At 38.0% G+C, this 19,541-nt stretch overlaps 1 protein-coding gene and 1 non-coding gene across 2 annotated transcripts in view; one reads left to right on the plus strand and one right to left on the minus strand.

Annotated features, from left to right (window-relative positions):
- Window positions 1-19,541, plus strand: part of LOC101602541 (olfactory receptor 4C6) — a 44,524-nt gene that overhangs the window by 8,162 nt on the left and 16,821 nt on the right. The gene's annotated exons all lie outside the window — the stretch shown is intronic.
- Window positions 10,092-10,198, minus strand: LOC123458090. The gene has a single exon (XR_006635389.1). It is a non-coding gene; the product is annotated as a U6 spliceosomal RNA (small nuclear RNA).

Here is a 19,541-nt window from a genome sequence, read left to right on the forward strand (position 1 = left end):
GTTTTACTATCAATTAACATTGCTAAGAAGAACACTCACATATTATATATATTTATATATACATACATACATATGTGGTGTGGGGGATATACAAATATATATGATATGGTAAATATAGATATGTATGTGTATGTGAAATAGAGAATGAAAGACAGAGGGCCTTATATAAATGATAAGTCCTTAGACATGCACATACATGTAGATTAGGCTTCAACAAGTATGGAGCAGCTTTGAGGGTGTCCCTTTACAGAAACATCTTCTTATTCCTATTATCATCTTATTCTTATCTTGGTGAAGTTCTATATGACTATGTTTTGGATGTGGTTGAAATGGGCCCCTCCAACAGTTCACGTAACAGAGACTACTATATCCTCAGTGTGGTGGTGAGATGTGGTGTGGCCTCGGAGAAAAAGGACATAGTGGAAAGTCCCTGGCTCACAGGAAGGTACTAAAGGAGCATAGCCTCTGGCTTTTTGAATTGTGAACTGACTAAGCCCATTTCTGCAGAGTTGATTTAACCCTGTCTTTACTATCTCCTTATCATAACCAAAATGGGCAATTACATGTGCTGTGTTATGGAAAAGTCATATTTCATCAGGGAGGTGTTTTGGTGCAAATTTTAGTTGGTTTTAGTCTTTCAAAACTTCTGGCTACAGCACAGAGATTTCAACAGGAAGGTCCTGTGATATTGGATTCTGTCTTGCAAGTAAATCAAAGGCACTAGTATTACTCAAGCAAGTATCTTTCCTTTATTTTATGCAATTCCTTCACAGAAATGGACATTAGTTATTGATACTCTGAATCATTTTCTTTCTCTTACCTCCTTCAATATGCCCTTAATTCCTTCACTTTCCTTTCTTTCCCTTTGTTTTCTGTTCCCCTCCCTCCCTGCTCTCCTTAGCCACAGATGGCAGAACACAAGGAGTCTCAGATCCCAGGTTTATACGGAAAGCTCTTCTCAGGTCTGCTATAGTCTGCAAAAGCCACCCACTAGGATGTTCCACAGTCCAAACAGGAATGGGTCACAAAGTTAAGAATAAATAGCAGGAGGCTAATGATTATCCACCACCGCATAATAAATATATCTCAATTTTTTTTTTAACCTGTACATTACATTGACTTCCACAATTCACTCACAGGTGTCTACAGCACAGCAGAGCTAAGTGTAACTATCAGTGGGTGAGTGGGATGAGTCCTCAGAACTTCCTCTTGACTCATAGGCTTTTTCTCCCTGGAGTCTGTAAGCATATAAGGTTGAAATTCTACATTAGGACCCTCAATAAATGCAGCAAGCAGGGATGAAAGGAGTCCTTGTGTTGCTCCTGAATGACAAGGAATTCTTTTACAATTAACTGTGACCATTTCTTTAGATTTCTAAAATATATCTTTTTAATGAGGTAAACAATTTCAAACTACTTCAAACTGACAGATAAACCCAGTTCTAGGATGACAAAAGAAAAGCTTGTGGCAATAAGAAGTGCAAAACTAAAGCTCACATTGCACTCTCTATTGGACTGCTCATTATCAAGCTGGTCTTCCCCATGTAATAAATAAACATGACACTAAAAACCTTTATCTAAGGGTTCCAACCAATATTGACATTACATGATTTGGAGAAAATAAAAATCAGATTGAGGTTTTACACAAAGATTCAAATAATATGATCACTAACCTATTTACTTTTCTTTACTACTAAATAGAAAAATAATTGTAAAATTACTGTATAGAGACATATTTAAGAATGTTACTACGAAATTCATTCCACAGTTGAGCATTAAATGACAAGTGGAATCTAGCTATAATATCATTTGTACCCTTTGCTCAACTTCACTACAGAAAAGAAAAAAAAAAAAAAGCTTTGTGTTCTGACCAAGGTTTCAACTCTGTGTCATTTTGAAGATGTATGAGGCCATTTATTCTCTTTGGGGATTGAGGGAGTCCCTGGACTTAGTTGTACTGACACTATTTTACCTACTGTCTGACATCTCTTCTATCTGTGTCAAAGTAGGACATGATGTTCACTGGCCTTTTATAGCCATGAAAATGCCATCATGACTCTGGAATTTGTTTTCTATTTGTAAAATCTTCATTCCACTAATAGTCACATGGTTGCTTCCTTCTGATCATTTTATCAACTGTCAGTGCTCACTGTAATTAATTTTTTATTATGCTTAACCATTTATCTTAATGAAACTTCAGTAGAATAAAATGTTAGCTGAATATTTAGCCCTTAGTAAAATTCTTCTCTGACTATTCAATGTGAGGTTCTTTCCTAAAACTTGTTTGTAACCTTCTATTTCCATGAACTTGTTCTAATAATTTGATATTTGTTTAATTTTCAGTTACTTGTTATCTCCTTTTCTCAAATAGGATAGATTTTCTTATTTAGGAAAAAGTAGTTATTGCATCTTGTAATCATTTAACAGATACTTAAAACCTCATAGTTTATAAATTTAATAAAAGTCCTCCATTACAGTTAGTGTAGAGAAATATGAAAAATAAAAAAATGTCATCAGGTAAATTAAAAAAATTTGGGGTCATTAAACTAAGGAAAAAAATTGAGAAAAAATAGCATTTGTGGGAAACGTAGCTCAGGAATAGAACACTTGTCTAGCATGATCAATGTTCTGCATTCAATTTCCAAAGCTGTAACAACAAAAAATAATGGCGGGCTGGAGGGATTGCTTAGTAGTTAAGGCATTTGCCTGCAAAGCCAAAGGACCCAGATTCAATTCCCCAGGACCCATGTTACCCAGATACACAAGGGGGCACATGCATTTGGAGTTTGTTTGCAGTGGCTGGAGGCCCTAGCACAGCCATTCTCTCTCTCTCTCTCCCTCTTCTCTGTCAAATAAATAAATAATAAAATAAATAAAATTGAAAAAAATAATGGCAAAACAGAAAAATGGAATAGAGCCATGAGGAAAGGCTTTTAGATGAAAATAACTCTTGCTCTCTCTTTCTTAAAATTTAGTTGGTGTATATTCATTGTCCAAAGTATTAGACTTTATGCTGATACTTTCATACAAGTTAGTCATGTTCTTCAACTATATTCACCCCCCACCCACACTTCCCCTACCTCATTAATGTCACTCAGCATATAGGTATGCTGCTGCATTTCTCAGCCTCAGTTTCCAAATGTGCTGCACTAGTCAGAGCTGGAGTGACTGATGCCAAACATGAGAGAGAGAGAGGGAGGTAGAGATTGAGATTGTGAAGGAATAGAGAATTCTGCACCCAGAAGCCATACTTTGTTACAGGAAAATCACAATGCTATGGGTGACAGAACGCCCAGGGAATTATTGCTAAGGGAAGCCCATGGGGCCCCCAACACAGTATAAGGCATTGCCAATATTCTTTGTTGCCCATCAGAACTAGAATGTAAGACCTTTTAGTCCAAGTCACCATATGCTTTCCTGGAGGATACTGAGAAATCAAGCTGGAACTGAGCTGGAAGCCTCCTACCACTTGACTAGCTGTCACAGCTGGGGAAGTGACACGTGGTCTGCTGGAGTAGAAAAGTCATCAACAGTCTTTACTAGCAGTGGACCCTATAATTTCCTCAAATGGGCAATTCCTTTTATATTAATTTGCAGGTTTCTGGGAAAGACTTCCTTAGCAACATATTTCGTTTCATGTTGAAACTTTTGGAAGTCTATCCTGTACACGTTTTCTTAAGACTTGGAGCTCATTAAGGACTTTTTTTTTTATTAACAACTTCCATGATTATAAAAAATATCCCATGGTAATGCCCTCCCTCCCTCCACTTTTCCCTTTGAAACTCCGTTCTCCATCATATCCCCTCCCCCTCTTAATCAGTCTCTCTTTTATTTTGATGTCATCATCTTTTCCTCCTCTTGTGATGGTCTTGTGTAGGTAGTGTAAGGCACTGCGAGGTCATGGATATCCAGTCCATTTTGTGTCTTGGGGGAGCACATTGTAAGGAGTCCTGCCCTTCATTTGGCTTTTACATTCTTTCTGCCACCTCTTCTACATTAGACCCTGAGTCTGGAAGGTGTGATAGAGATATTGCAGTACTGAGCACTGTGGTCACTTCTTTCCTGTACCATGATGCCTTCTGAGTCATCCCAAGGTCACTGCCATCTGAAAAGAGATGATTCTCTACCAAAAGTGAGAGTAGCATTAATATAAGGGTATAAACATTAAGAGAAGTGCTTACTGGGCAGTTTGATAAGCATAGTATATACATTTAGCCAGACAGCAGCAGATGTTACACCCCTAGGGCTCATGACTACACCTGTTTTAAGTTTTCAGTATCAGGGATATATTCCCGACCATGGAGTGGGCCTCCAGTCTAATTAGAGGGCAGTTGGTTTACACCATGACAGACATGCCACTATTGCACCCATTGATTCATTTGGCCTGGCTGGCCAAATATAAGGCTTGCAATGTCCACTGTTGAGTATCTTCACTGGTGATTTCTCTTTCTCCCATTGAATTGCATGTGGAATGGCTTCTTCCAGTTTTCTGTCAGCTGGTCTACATGGAGGAGGTTAGCTCAGTTCCAGCAGGATTTCTCAGTGGCCTTGCAACCCAAGTATGTGGAGTCTCCAGCAATATTCCTGGAGGGAAACCAAGGGCCTCGGCAATGGCCTAAAATGTTTTGGAGGCATCAGGGACCTTCCTGGTCAACAAATCACTGAAAGGCATCCCATCCCTGGGACTGAAAATTTTCTTTCAACAATCTACGGCTCCTGAGTGTTCCATTGTACAAAAAAGTAGGTTTCCGCATGATTTATTTATATCCTCTTAGATATTGTTTAGCCCTCCCTCCACTTTTCCTTTACTCAATCTCTTCCCCTGACCTCACTTGGGCCTTTTCACTCCATTTATCTATTCCTCTACATACTTATAAAATACCATCCTATTAAATACCCCCCTTCCTTTCTCTTCCCTTTATATCTCTTTTCTAGCTTACTGGCCTTTGCTACTGAGTTTTCTTCTACTCACACAGAAGTCCAATCATCTGTAGCTAGGATCCACATATGAGAGAGAACATGCAACATTTGGCTTTCTGGGCCTGGGTCACTTCACTTTCCAGCAGGCCTTTGATTCTCTTTGTCAATTATATTTATTTGTGCATCCCATTTTCTTCATTCCACTGTCAGTACCACCCACTTCCTACCAGACTCATTCCTGTTTCTGTTTTCAGGAAATGCCACTGGATCCACACAAGGCTACCCAGTCTCCAACCCCCAGACAGGCTGAGGTCAGCGGGCTCTGTGACCTCAATCTTTCCATACCTCCAGGCCTGAGGATGAATTGAGTCTCGAGCAACCACTTCTGCACAGCTAGTGCGTTACGTCATGCACAATGTGAGAACTGTAATTCTTCATTATTTATTGTGAACAGTCATTTGAAGTATTAGGATAATCTGTTTTTTCCAAAGTAAGATTTTATGCTGACAAAACATAACATCCTCAATCATTTTCTTAGAAACTTGAGAGGAACTAGAATGCATAGGTCACTGAAAGCCTTCTCTACAGTACTTTCATTTCTTAGGTCACAGAAGTGCTATGAAAGCCAAAGAAGAATATCTACAACGTTTGGGAAAGCAGTATTCACGTTTTGTTTTTTTGGGTTTTTTTGTTTTGTTTTTTTGTTTTTTTTCGGATCATGATAACCTGACTCTGTGTTCTAAGGCTGCCTTCTGCCCATGCCCTTGCCCTAAAGCCTGTCTGCCTCCACCTTCAGCAATCTGAATATTATGCCAAGTGATGAAGCATTGGTGTACATGTTTATTGCATGCTACTCTTGTTTCCACAGGCAAATGCTTTCACATTTCTCAAAGTTCCTAAAAAATTGTAAGAGCACAGTACGTTCCAATAACTTGCAATATAAGTCATCAATTAGGAGGAAACTAACATGGGCTAGTTGCTATTTCTCTGGGCATTCTCACACATGCCATTCACTGGCTACCATTATTTATGTTCTCAAACATGTTGAGACAGAATCTATAAATAAACAAAATACCAATCTTCTAGTGCAGTGTTAAATAGCACTGAATCTGTCTCTCCATGGTGTGTCACTGAAGTGCCACTTCTTTTTTTTTTTTAATTTAATTTATTAGTTTTCATTTCAGTGAATACAGGCAGTTTGGTACCATTATTTAGGCTCATCTGTGATCTACCCCCTCCCATTAGACCCTCCTTGTTAATGAAAATGGGTCATGCATTGTGGAGTTAGCCTCCAGTTATTAGTATGATAAATGTCTCTGCAAATCATGACCCAACATGTAACTCTGACATTCTTTCCACCACCTCTTCCGCAATATTTCCCTGAGCCATGTTGGGTTCATTTTTGGTCTGCTTCAGTGCTGAGGTGTTGGAGGCCTCTGAGGCTTTGGCTCTCTGATTTGGTAGGAGTTGATTTTTCTCTGTGTTGATCTCCTTCCCCTTTGTGCTGGTATCCGGTTCACAGGAAAACATCACCCTTGCTAATTTCGCCAGTTGTCCTTAGTTTCAGTTGGGCCCCTTTTGAGGTATGTTGGGGCAGCTCTCTTCTTAGGATCTGCATCTATCTGGAAAAGAGAAGCAGATTCTCCAACGGAGAGTAAGTTAGCACCCAGAAAATTGAAATAACACTTACTTTTTTGATAGACAGTTTGATAGGTGTAGGCCCTCTTATACCCCGTGATTGATGGTAGCTTGAAATTGTAGAGTGGGCTTGTGTTTGGGTTTGGTTCTGACTTGTTTCCCAGCTCCAGCTAAGGGTCTAGTACCACTGAGTGGATCAGTTAGCCAAATCAAGAGCAATTGATTCCTCACCATGGCTGTGTACCACTATTGCACTTGTGTGGGCATCACATCCGGTTATTTGTTGCTAATTAGGTTAAACAGTGTGTTGCTTGGACAGATCTTGGTCATTTCCCCCAGTCGCCTATGTAGCGCCTTCTGGCACTAGACACGCTGACTGTCTGGGGACTGACTCTCTCCTGGCTTCCAGCCATGTCATTCCATTTTACGCGTCAGCTGTGTATGGAGTCTTCAGCAATAGGGTCTTATCACTGGCCTTTGGTTGGTCATCAAGTACTCTGACAGAAGTCTGTCATTGTTTTGGGAAACCTTGTAGGTTTCTCTGATCAAAAGCTCATTGTGGATGGTAGGCCCAAGCTGGAAGTGGGGGTTACAGGTCAGTGTCCACTAAGAAATTGAGGAAAACGATAACTAATATACAAGAGTTAGAGAGCAGAGAGATAGAAGGGAGAGGGGGAGAGGGAGGGAGGGAAGATGTAGGAGATTTAGGTCAGTTTTGATCCTACCCTCTCCAGTGTCTTGTGGTTCAGGTGTTTCCTGTAAGGGTCTAGTGAAGGTTCAGCCATTTGGTCTGTCTTTTAGGAAGTAGAATTTTATGGTACCATTGCCGTTTGGATCCGGATTACTGTTTTCGACCCTTTGATTCCCTCCCTGCCCTCCCATCCATCTTATTGTCTAGTCCATGAGGTGCTTGCTGGGTATGTAAGGCATCTTGGGCAGATTCAGTTTAGGTGCTGCAGATGAGTGAGACTATGTGTCGATTTTTTTTCTGTGATTGGGTAAGTTCGCTGAGAATGATCTGTTCCAGGTTCAACCATTTTTCCTCAAATTTCTTTATGTCGTTTTTTCTTACTGCTGTATAGAATTCCATTGTGTAGATATACCACATCTTTGTTATCCATTCTTCTAATGATGGACATCTGGGTTGATTCCAGCTTTTAGCTATTATGAATTGAGCTGCTACAAACATGGTTGAGGAAATATCTCTGGCTTTTGGTTTGAAGGTTTTAGGGTACATGCCCAGCAATGGTATAACTGGGTCTGTTGGTATTTCTATAGTCAGCTTTTTCAGGAGTCTCCATATTGCTTTCCAAAGTGGTTGTACCATCCTGCATTCCCACCAACAGTGAATGAGTGTCCCTGCTTCTCCACATCCTCGCCAGCATTTATTTTCATTTGACCTTTTGATGTTGGCCATCCTTATTGGGGTAAGGTGGAATCTCATAGTTGTTTTAATTTGCATTTCTCTGATGATTAGGGATGATGAACATTTTCTTAGGTGTGTGTTTGCCATTTGTATCTCTTCCTCTGTGAATTGCCTGTTTAACTCTGTGCCCCATTTTGTGAGTGGGGTATTTGTCTTCTTATTATTTAGACTTTTGAGTTCTTTGTAAATTCTAGAGATAAGGCCTCTATCAGTTGGATAACCTGCAAATATTTTCTCCCATTCCATGGGTATTCTATTGGCTTTGCTTATTATATGCTTGTCTGTAAAGAAACTCTTCAGCTTCTTATGATCCCAATGGTTGAGTGACTGTTTAAGAACTTGAGCCGCTGGGGTTTTATTCAGGAAGTCTTTTTCCATTCCTATATCATGGAAGGTACTTCCTAAATTTTCTTCCAGTAGTTTTCGAGTTTCTGGTCTTATGTTGAGGTCTTTGATCCATTTGGATTTGAGTGTTGTGCATGGTGAAATGTGTGGATCAAGTTTTAGTTTCCTGCATGTGGTTATCCAGTTTGTCCAGCACCATTTGTTGAAGATGCTATCTTTTTTCCAGTCTATATTGTTTGGGCCTTTGTCGAATATCAAGTAGCTGTAGTTGCTTGGCCCAAAATCCGGGTCCTCAAGTCTATTCCATTGGTCTATACTCCTGTTTTTATGCCAGTACCATGCTGTTTTTATTACTATGGCTTTGTAGTATAACTTTATATCGGGTATGGTGATGCCACCAGAGGTATTTCTTTTGCTGAGGATATGTTTGGATATGCGAGGCCTTCTGCCTTTCCATATGAAATTTGAGATCATTTTTTCTAAGTCTGTGAAGAACACTGTAGGGATTTTAATTGGAATTGTGTTAAATCTATATATTGCCTTTGGTAGGATTGTCATCTTCACAATGTTAATTCTGCCTATCCAGGAGCATGGGAGGTCTTTCCATCGTTTCAAGTCCTCCTCAATTTCTTTTTTGAGAGTTTTTATATTTTCGTTATATAGATATTTTACTTCCTTGGTTAATGTTATTCCAAGGTATTTTAATTTTTTTGTTGCTATTGAAAATGGGACTATGTCCTTTATTTCTTTTTCTGTGTCTTTGTCATTTGCATACAGAAATGCTTCCAATTTTTGTGCATTGATTTTGTATCCTGCTACTTTGCTATAGGAGTTAATCACCTTCAGGAGTTTTGGGATGGAGTCTCTCGGGTCTCTTACGTATACAATCATGTCATCAGCGAATAGAACTAACTTAACTTCTTCCTTTCCAAATTGTATCCCTTTTATTTCCTTCTCCTGCCTTATTGCTTGGGCTAGGACTTCCAGAACTATATTGAAAAGCAGAGGTGAGAGAGGACATCCCTGTCTTGTTCCTGATCTCAATGGGAATTCCTCCAGTCTCTCTCCATTAAGTATTATTTGGGCCTTTGGAGCTTTGTATATTGCCTTTATTATATTAAGATGTGAACCGGCCATGCCGATTCTCTCCAATGTTTTGATCATGAAGTGATGTTGATTCTTGTCAAAGGCCTTTTCTGCATCTATCGAAATGATCATGTGATTTTTATGTTTAAACTTGTTTATGTGGTGTATTACATTGACAGATTTTCATATGTTGAACCACCCTTGTGTTCCTGGGATAATTCCCACTTGGTCAAGGTGGATAATGCTTTTGATGTGTTGTTGCATTCGGTTTGCGAGAATTTTGTTGAGGATCTTTGCGTCTATGTTCATTAGGGAAATAGGCCGATAGTTTTCTTTTCTTGTGGCATCTCTGCCTGGTTTTGGGATTAGGGTGATACTAGCTTCATAGAAGGAGTTGGGTAGTTTTCCCTGTTCTTCTATTGTGTGGCACAGTTTTAGGAAGATTGGTTTGAGTTCTTCCATGAAGGTTTGATAAAAGTCGGCTGGGAATCCATCTGGTCCTGGACTCTTCTTTTTTGGGAGGTTTTTTTTATTACTTTTTCAATCTCCATAAGCGTGATGGGTTCATTGAGGTGGTTGATCTGCTCTGAGTTTAGCTTTGGTAGATGATATGCATCCAGGAATTTATCCATCTCCTCCACGTTTTCCAGTTTTGTGGAGTAGAGGTTTTTGAAATAAAAAATATGGAACGCTTCACGAATTTGTGTGTCATCCTTGCGCAGGGGCCATGCTAATCTTCTCTGTATCGTTCCAATTTTAGTATATGTGCTGCCGAAGTGAGCACGAAGTGCCACTTCTTAAAAGGCTGCTCCAGGGAAGACTAGGAATCAATGACTAATGGTTTCATTTTCCTTCGATAGTCCTCTTCCCTCACATTCCCTAAGCATTTATACAAATGAGTATTTGAAAAACTTTTTAGGCATGGCCTATTACCTTAGGCAAAACTCATAAAATTAATGTGTTAGTGGAAACAACTAAACTGAGAAACAAGAAAAAAATAATAATAAAATAAATTAAGTCTTAAACTACACCGAGGTGAGGAGGAAGGTTATATATCCTCCCAGCAGAGGGCGTAATAGGAACAAAGAATCACAGAAAGGGGAAAGACACTTTTTGTGTTACACATTGAAGAACACAAGCTCTGATTCATAAACCCCAGAACCTAATATAGATTCTGCAATGCCTCTCAGCTGCTTGATCAGTGAACACTAAAGTTTTCTTTTTCCTGCAAAAGTGCATTTCTTCATAAATATTGAACTTGAGATTTAAGAATATAATTACTTCATAGTACATCACAGCACAATTTTAAGTACATTCTGTATTTTACATTCCCTGTCTATATATGAAAATTTGAAATTTTATTTATCTGTGGTTTCAAAAATATTATAATGAAATTCTGTGTATATTTGTGGATATATGTGTATCTCATATATATATATATATATGTTAATTGATTGAACTAAGCACATCTATGAGGTAAGTTTTACCATATAACCTCAAAATCATAGGTGTGAACATTTTAACCCTATAAAAGTATAATTAAGTCTCTTTCCAACATTTTTATTTTCATCAATAATAAAGGGCACAGTTGTATTTTATGTTCTTTATTTATTTTCATTTATTATTATAAAACTTTATTGTTTATAATTGCTTAACCATGCCCTGTAGCATATAAAATGCTTTATAATTTTTTCAGCAAGTATCTAAATTATTAGATAAAAAGCTCTGAAAATTTTATTTGCTCTATGGAGAGTAATATTCTCTTTCAAACTACCTTCAATAAAACTATTAGTATTTATCTATCAGTGATCTCTTTGTCACATACTAAAGGTTACAGAGTTGGTAGTGTCGTAGAGTATATTTGAAGACCAGAAAGCTTGTCAATTAATTCTCAATTCTGTTTGTATGCATGTATGTGTATCATTATATTTCTCCAGTTAAAATTTGAATATAAGTCTGCAAAGCTCTATAATCTTCAACTAGACAACTACATATACTACTGAAAAATATCAAAACATCCCTTTAATATTATAATTCTTTTTTTTTCTCATGAAATCAAAGTCTAGTTAGTAAAAATACAACTAACTTGGACAGACATTGGTCATTTCCCCCAGTTGCCCATGTAGCACCTTCTGGCACTAGATACGCTGACTGGGGACTGACTCTCTCCTGGCTTCCAGCCATGCCGTTCCATTTTATGTGCCAGCTGCATACGGTGTCTTCAGCAATAGGGTCTTACCACTAACCTTTGGTGGGTCATCAAGTACTCTGACAGAAATCTGTCATTCTTCTAGGAAACCTTGTAGGTTTCTCTGATCAAAAGCTCATTGTGGATGATAGCCCCATGCTAGTACTGGGAGTCACAGGTCAGTGTCCACTAAGAAAATGCAGAAAAATATAACTAATATACAAGAGTTAGAGAGGAGAGGGGTGGGGGAGAGAGAAGATATAGAAGGTTTAGGTTAGACTTGATCCTACCCTCTCCAGTGTCTTGTGGTTCAGGTGGGCCTGGTGAAGGTTCAACCATTTTGTCTGCCTTTAAGGAGGTAGATTTTTATGGTACCATTGTGGTTTGGGTCTAGATTAGTGTTTCCCACCCCTCAATGCTCTCCCCTCCCTCCCCGTCCATCCTAGAGTCTAGTCCATGAGATGCTTTCTGGGACTGATCCCCTCAGTGGTACAAGACCCATAGCTGGAGCTGGGAAACAAGTCAGAATCATATCCAAACATAAGCTCTCTCTCCAATATCAAGCTACCATCAATCATGGGCTAAAAGTAGGCCTACACCTATTAAACTGTCTAAAAAAAAAAGTAAAAGTAAGGGTTATTTCATTTGTCCTGAAGCTAACTTACTCTCCGTTGGAGAATCTGCTTCTCTTTTGAAGATAGATGCAGATCCTAAGGAGAGAGCCACCCCATCATACCTCAACATGGCCCCTGCTGAAACTAAGAAAAATTGGCAAAACAAACAAGGGTGCTGTTTTCCTGGTGAACCGGATACCAGCACAAGGGGGAAGGAGACCAACACAGAGACAAATCAACTCCTACCAAATCAGAGAGCCAGAGCCTCAGAGGCCCCCAACACCTCAGCACTGAAGCAGACCAAAAATGAACCCAGCATGGCTCAGGGAAATTTTGCAGAAGAGGGGACGGAAAGAATGTCAAAGCCACATGTTGGGTCAGGATATGCAAAGACATTTATCATACCAATAACTGTGGGCTAACTCCACAAGTCATCACCCATATACCTCAACAAGGAGGAGCCAATGGGGAGGGGGTAGGTCATAGATGAGCCTAATAATGGTACCAAACTGCCTGTATTTGCAGAATATAAAACTAATTTTTAAAAAAAGAAAATAGATAAGAATAAAAAAAGAAAGTCAGTTTGAAAAGCAAAAATAATAATAATAATAATTAAATAAAAAAATACAACCAACTCCAGTAGAATTTTGTAGATGGGAGAGGCAATGTGGTTGTCACTTTTAAAATTAGGAAACATGAATTACCTCTATGGAGGATGCTGCTACATTAAGTTTATCATGATATGGTTAAATCAGCAGCATTAGCCCCTCAGCCACCAACAGCATGACCAGGGCAGCCACTGCAGCTGGTCTTATGAGTGGAATCACCTGCATCTTCATTTATCACTTGTGTTCTGACACACACAGCAATGTTAGCATAAAGTCATCCCTAAACTAAATACTACAAGTTATAATGAAAATAAAACCTATTATTTGCTTAGTCAATTATTAGAGTCAAAATATAAAAATAAACTAAAGTCCATCAAGTCAAAATTCCTCACCAAGAGCATAAAATTACCTATAGATTACAAAATTGTGTATTGAGAGTAAACAACTGGCACAATCAACACTTTATATTTACAGTTACTTTGTGAACCATATTCAATACTAGAACTAAATCTACATATGACATAATTAATCAAATAATAAGATGCTTCATGATTCATTGTTTTTCTAACTGTTGAAACCTGAAGAGCTTTGTAGCAATTCTCAGATGTCTCACAATGGAACCTATGATCTTCTCACTGCATTTGAGATTCATTCCCATGAAGATAGTTCCTCAGAGAGAATAAGAACCAGTGAAATTATTCAGCGGGATGATTTTCACTGCAGAAGCAAATAGTTGTGTTTACAAATGGAAGAAGATTAGCCAGTTACTCAAGAGTAGTTAAATTCTTAGAGCTATAATTTTCTTTGTACTTAGTCACCAAGGAGTTTACCATAGCCAGGACCATGAAGTTTCTCTTCCTAAACTCATCTTTCTTTCTGCAGTGCCCCACATTGGGCACCAAATATCCTAGAAAAGCTTTTCCCCTGGGGAGGTGCAAACGCACATCTTCATGGCAGATAAGGCACAGATGCCTACTTGTAATGGATGGTGACAGGCCTTCAGAGGTCCCACCTACCCTCTGGAAAGTGTTTTATAATGGAGTTATATATGGTTTTATAAAGATTTTACAAATGTTATGGTGTTAACCTCTGGGTTTCTTACATGTTTAGAAAAGTACCCTGTAAGGATAATAAAGACAACAGGTAAATAGTTTAAGATGGTATCTTGCATGGATGGAAAGGGTGCTTCTAAAATCCACAAGGTTGCTGACTGAAGATCACAGTGTCAAGGATGGGCTACCTTCCCAAGAATTGTTGTCCAGGGAGGCCCCTGTGGCCCCCAAACTGATAAACCTTATTTCTACTATTGTTGGTTGCATTGCAGGACTAAATGGTAAGACTCTATTTCTGAAGACACGGCATGCTTTGGTTATAGGACATGGAGAAATCAGGCTTGGACTGAACTAGAAGCACCGTCCTTGCTGGCTATCATCCACAGTGCTGAGAGGTGTTATGTAGGCTCCTAGGGAATAGTGGTCAGCTGTTAATCTTGTATGCTATAATACCAACACACCAGACAAGATGTCACTGTCTTGAGATAGTGGCACAACTCGTGAGTACAGCCAACAGGTTTCGATTGGATTTAAGGCCCACTCTATAGACATTCATGTCTGGGAATGTAAACCTGATCAAAAGCCTATGTCTGGGAAGATCATAGGATGTAGTAGTCAAAAAATAAATTGATATAGCTTTATTAGATGAATATGATGGTCTCATCAAACTGCTTGCTAAAAATTTGTACAAGCACCCATGGAGTATCACTGCCATTACTACTACTGTCTGCCTTCATTGGAGAAGAACCTGTTATAGTTGGTGGTTGCTGATGAAAAGATTTCAACTAGTCAAGCTCCTGAGATCAGTGAGTATTGCTGTGGCATAGTGGTTCAATGATTAGCCATAGATGCACATTTATGTGACTACTTCCAATTCTCATGGAACATTGTGAAAGAGGAGGCAGAAAGAATGTAAGAGCCAGAGGAAGGGGTTGAATATTATATAGCAATTTCCTCAAAATAATCCCTTTTGGGGAGAAGGAGGAATCTCAAGAGTCTCAGGAAGCCAAGAAGTCTGGAAAAAGACTGTAAGCGTCCACCCTAAGGGTATGTAAAGGGAAAACAACTGCATGAGAAGAGACTTTCTGATTGAGCTGCCTGTAAATCATGTTGCAGTATGTTTGAGACCCTGAGCAGCTGAGCTTCCTGGAGGATATGCAGTGAGCTACAGAGAGGCAGCTTCTCTGAGTCATCACCTATGCTGGGTGGGCTTCTTGGTGATGCAGCCACCTTTGAGTTACCCGTGATCTTGTAAGTACCCCTCACTCTGTTCTATCAGCAGCCTCAATAAACTCACTGGTTCACCAGCTTTGTTTTGATGTAACTGTGCTTTGGTCTGTGTGTGTGTGTGTGTGTGTGTGTGTGTGTGTGTGTGTGTGTGTGTATGTGTGTGCCCTCTCTGGGGTAAATATACGCATGTTTGTGTCACCCAAGGAAAAAAGCTTTCCCAAGACCAATGGCATCTTCAAGTAATATTGTAAAAATAGTGATATTTTTAGTTAAAGCTTTTATGCTTTCTCAAAAAATTATTTAAAGAAATTGGTATTCAGTTTGAGACCTAATATTAATTATTTCAATCTACATCACACTTCATCATTTTTGGGTTGGCCATTTCTGACAAGGTACAATAATTGTACCATAGTCTTGTCAATCAGCTTACCCTTAACTCAAGAATTTTTTGTTATTATTTTAAGTATTTCTCTTATTAGCATACAAAGGATTAGATTTTATTATGATATTTTCCAACAAATTTTCTCCTTTCTCTTTTTTTTAAACTAGCTAATGTATACCTCATGCACCCAAACCTATGACCACTGACCTTCAAAAAGAGACCCACGTTTTGTCTCTTCATTGTTTACCATATAATGTTGAACTTTACCAGATCTATGAGTTTACGTTCAGCTCACTTGGGGACTTTAACTTCCAGGATCTTTGAGTCTCCAGTTTCTTCCTTTACCTATGCTAGTTTCATTTCCTCATTGTAACTCCTTACATGCCATGGCAACAACCTAACTGCTTCTTGTCAGGACTCTGAGAGTGGCAGGAGCCGCAGGGACATCTGCCAGTGGAAACAAATTTTCTGTGAGAGGAACAAACACCTTATGTCAGTCATACACACTTAGGGGACTGGCTGCCAGGATAAAGGGTTCACTAAAACTGTACTGTCTATGTCGGCCATTGTGGTGCACACCTTAAACCCCAGCACTTTAGAGGCTGAGGTAGGAGGGTCACTGTACCTTTAAGACCAGACTGGATTACAGAGTGAGTTCTAAATCAGCTTGGGTTAGACTGAGACCCAGCTTCAGGGAAACAACAACAGTAACAAAAATGCCTATTGTAAATAGGTGTGGCCAAATCCCTTAAATTCCTGGTCATAACAGAACTCTAGTTATGGCCATTTTTGCAGAAGAAACTTAAGTACAATATGAGAAATAAGCCATAGAAATCAAAACAAACAGCTCTCTACTCTATAAAGACATTTTATTCTACTATGAATTCATGTTTGAATTAATTTACTGAGGGAGAGTTGAGCCATCACACCATAACAACCTCTCAAAAACTTACAGCCAATCATTTAACATAAATTTTGGGGGGAAAATTGTAGATTCCAAGTATCATGTTTACATTGTGGATGGACTAAGTTAATTAAATTATATTACCTTACATTATTATGACTTCCTCTAATTTTCACCAAAATCTTTTATGTTAACTTTTAGTATTTTCAAATTGCTCCAGTATATTAATTCTTATAATTCTTCAGGAATTATTTCAAAAGCTAAGAAGTAGTTCTCAGAACTGAAGTCATCCAGAAGTATAAACTTAAACTTTCAACAGAGTCAAAGGTATTTGAGCAACATAAAAAAAAACTTTTGAGAAAGCAATTGGTTCATGAGAATTTTACACTAAATGTTTGTATTCAGGAACTTTCACATATTACTCTGTAAAGCATATACAACTAATTTTTAGGCAGAATAATTGTTGTAAAAAGTTACAAGTGATAAAGAGCTATGACAACTTTAGCATGTTTTTTTTAACCACCTAGTAAACTTATCCTTTAATGACAGAAATAAATTCTGTTCCAAACTTCCCTTGCTGTCATCTCCCAATCTATTCCCAAAAGCAGTGAGATATTTTCCGCAGTATCACTGTCTAAGTCTCTCAACAATGTACATAATAGGATTGACCTAATTTTTATCCAGAAAACCAAGCAGGAACTGTGTTTTGTAATTTATCATGATCTCAGTTATCAGTTTTGAGGATTCTTTGCAGTGCTAATGGTTTCTTTTATAGAGAGTTGGTGCCTATGTTAATATCTTGAAGTGTTTTTTTTTTCCCCACTAAAAGTTTCAAAGGTTCAGTAATTAAGTTCTTTGATCTATTTTTATTTGATTTTTATTAGAGGTGAGAGATATGGATCTACTTTTATTTTCCTATATAGGGTTATTCAGTTATCTCAGTACAATTTTTGGAAAAGGGAGTTTTACAATGTATGCTATGATATCTTGGTTGAAATTATGCGCTGTAGCTGTATATGAGCTCTCTATTCTATTCTAAGTATCTTTTTGTTTGTTTTGTGCCAGTATGATGCTGTTTGGGGCACAGATGTTCTTTAGTATAACTTGTTCTTTCTTTATTTTTTGAAATTTTTTTGTTTATTTTATTTATTTATTTGAGAGCAACAGACAGAGAGAAAGAAAGAGGCAGAGAGAGAGACAGAATGGGTGCACCAGGGCTTCCAGCCACTGCAAACAAACTCCAGAGGTGTGTGCATCTGGCTAATGTGGGTCCTGGGGAATTGAGTCTCCAACAAGGGTCCTTAGGCTTCACAGGCAAGCACTTAACCGCTAAGCCATCTCTCCAGCCCTAACTTGTTCTTTAGAATTTTAGGTTCTTTCTCTGACTGTCTCTGTCTCTCTCCTCTCTCTCTCACCGTGTGTGTGTATGTGTGTGTGTGTGTGTCTATCTCTGTCCCTGTCTAGGTTACATTATACCTTAGCATAGTGTATCCAATTCTTTTAATAAAAGTTTAAACCATAAAATGACATTTTATCTCAGCTCCTCTCTCTTGGACCTCTTCTACACTCTGAAAGAAATCCACATTATAACCCATTTAAAAAATAAGAATCATTTTGCTGTATTTGATAAAAGAAAATATTTCTCAGCTAAATAACTTGATTTATTTATCATGTGTTTTGAATAATCATTGGCTCTTTAAAAAAATTAATTACAGTACAAATAGTGTATCATAGATGTGTTTGTAACATGTGTAAGTCTAGTAAACTGACACAGAGAAGCAGTCATTTGTAACTGTCTCTTGCTTGACTTAATGTTTCTGGCTGAACAACCAGAGCCTCAACCATCCCCAGTCTACCAAATAGTATCAGTTTACTCTATAATTAATATCAATGTGGGATTTCTCCCTCAGAAACACCATGGTAGCTAATACAAACTGCTATACCCAGCAAAATTATTCCTGATAATAGAAGGAGAAAAAAAAAAACTGTCCATGGAAAAGGTAACTTTATGAGTATATATTAATACGTTAATACAGTCTACACAGAATACTGAATGGAATACTATACACAAAAGAGAACAAATGTATTCAATAGGCAACAGGAGGAAAAATAATAGAACACTTTTAATGCAAATGAAGATCATTGAGACATCAGGGCCGAAGAGATGGCTCAGCAGCTAAAGGTGTCTGCTTGCAAAGTCTTAAAGCCTGATGGCCCAGATCTGATTCCCCAATATCCATCCAAATCTTATGCACAAAGCATCACGTGCATCTGGAGTTTGTTTACAGTGGCAAGAGACTCTGGCATGCCCATGCTCACTCTTGCTGTCTGCCTTTTCCTCTCTGTCTCTCTCAAATAAAGAAATAAAAATATTTTAAAAATAAGTAAAACGCCATATGCCACAAAGTCTTAAACTTGACAGGGAATAGCTCATACCTTTCAATTATAACTCTAAACATCAATGGACTCAAGTCCCAAATCAAAAGACACAGGTCAAAAGGATGGATCAGATAACAGGATAGATCTATCTACTTTCTTCAAGAAGCAGGAAAAAAAACCACACACATGGCTATGCTAATATATGACAAAATAGACTTTACAACAAAAGTAATAAAAATAGTTAGAGAAGGTCCCTTTATGTACATAAAGGGTATAATTCAAGAATCTATTATTATCATAAACATATGCACACCAAACACAAGTGTACCAAATCTTATAAAACATTATCTTCTAGACATTAAATCAGAAATAAATCCCAACACAATAATAGTGAGTGATAATAGTGAGTGATTTAATATCCCACTATAGTCAATAGACAGATTATCTAAATAGAAAATAAACAATGGAGACTAACACTACAGAGAAAATGCGTTTAACAGACATCTACTGAACATCCCACCCAAATATTATAGAATATGCATATTTCTCAGCAGCTTATGAAACCCTCTCTAAAATTAGTTCATATATTAGGGCATAAGGCAAGTCTCCAAAATGTCAGGAAAATTAATATAACTCTCTGAATTATATCTGATCATAGTGCAACAAGGCATAAAATCAACTACAAGTAAAGTAATTAAACACACACAAAGAAAACTCATGGAAACTAAACAACACATAATTGAACAATATATTTGTCTTTAAAGAAATCA

Source organism: Jaculus jaculus, chromosome 1 (assembly GCF_020740685.1).
Source record: "Jaculus jaculus isolate mJacJac1 chromosome 1, mJacJac1.mat.Y.cur, whole genome shotgun sequence".
NCBI lineage: Eukaryota > Metazoa > Chordata > Mammalia > Rodentia > Dipodidae > Jaculus > Jaculus jaculus.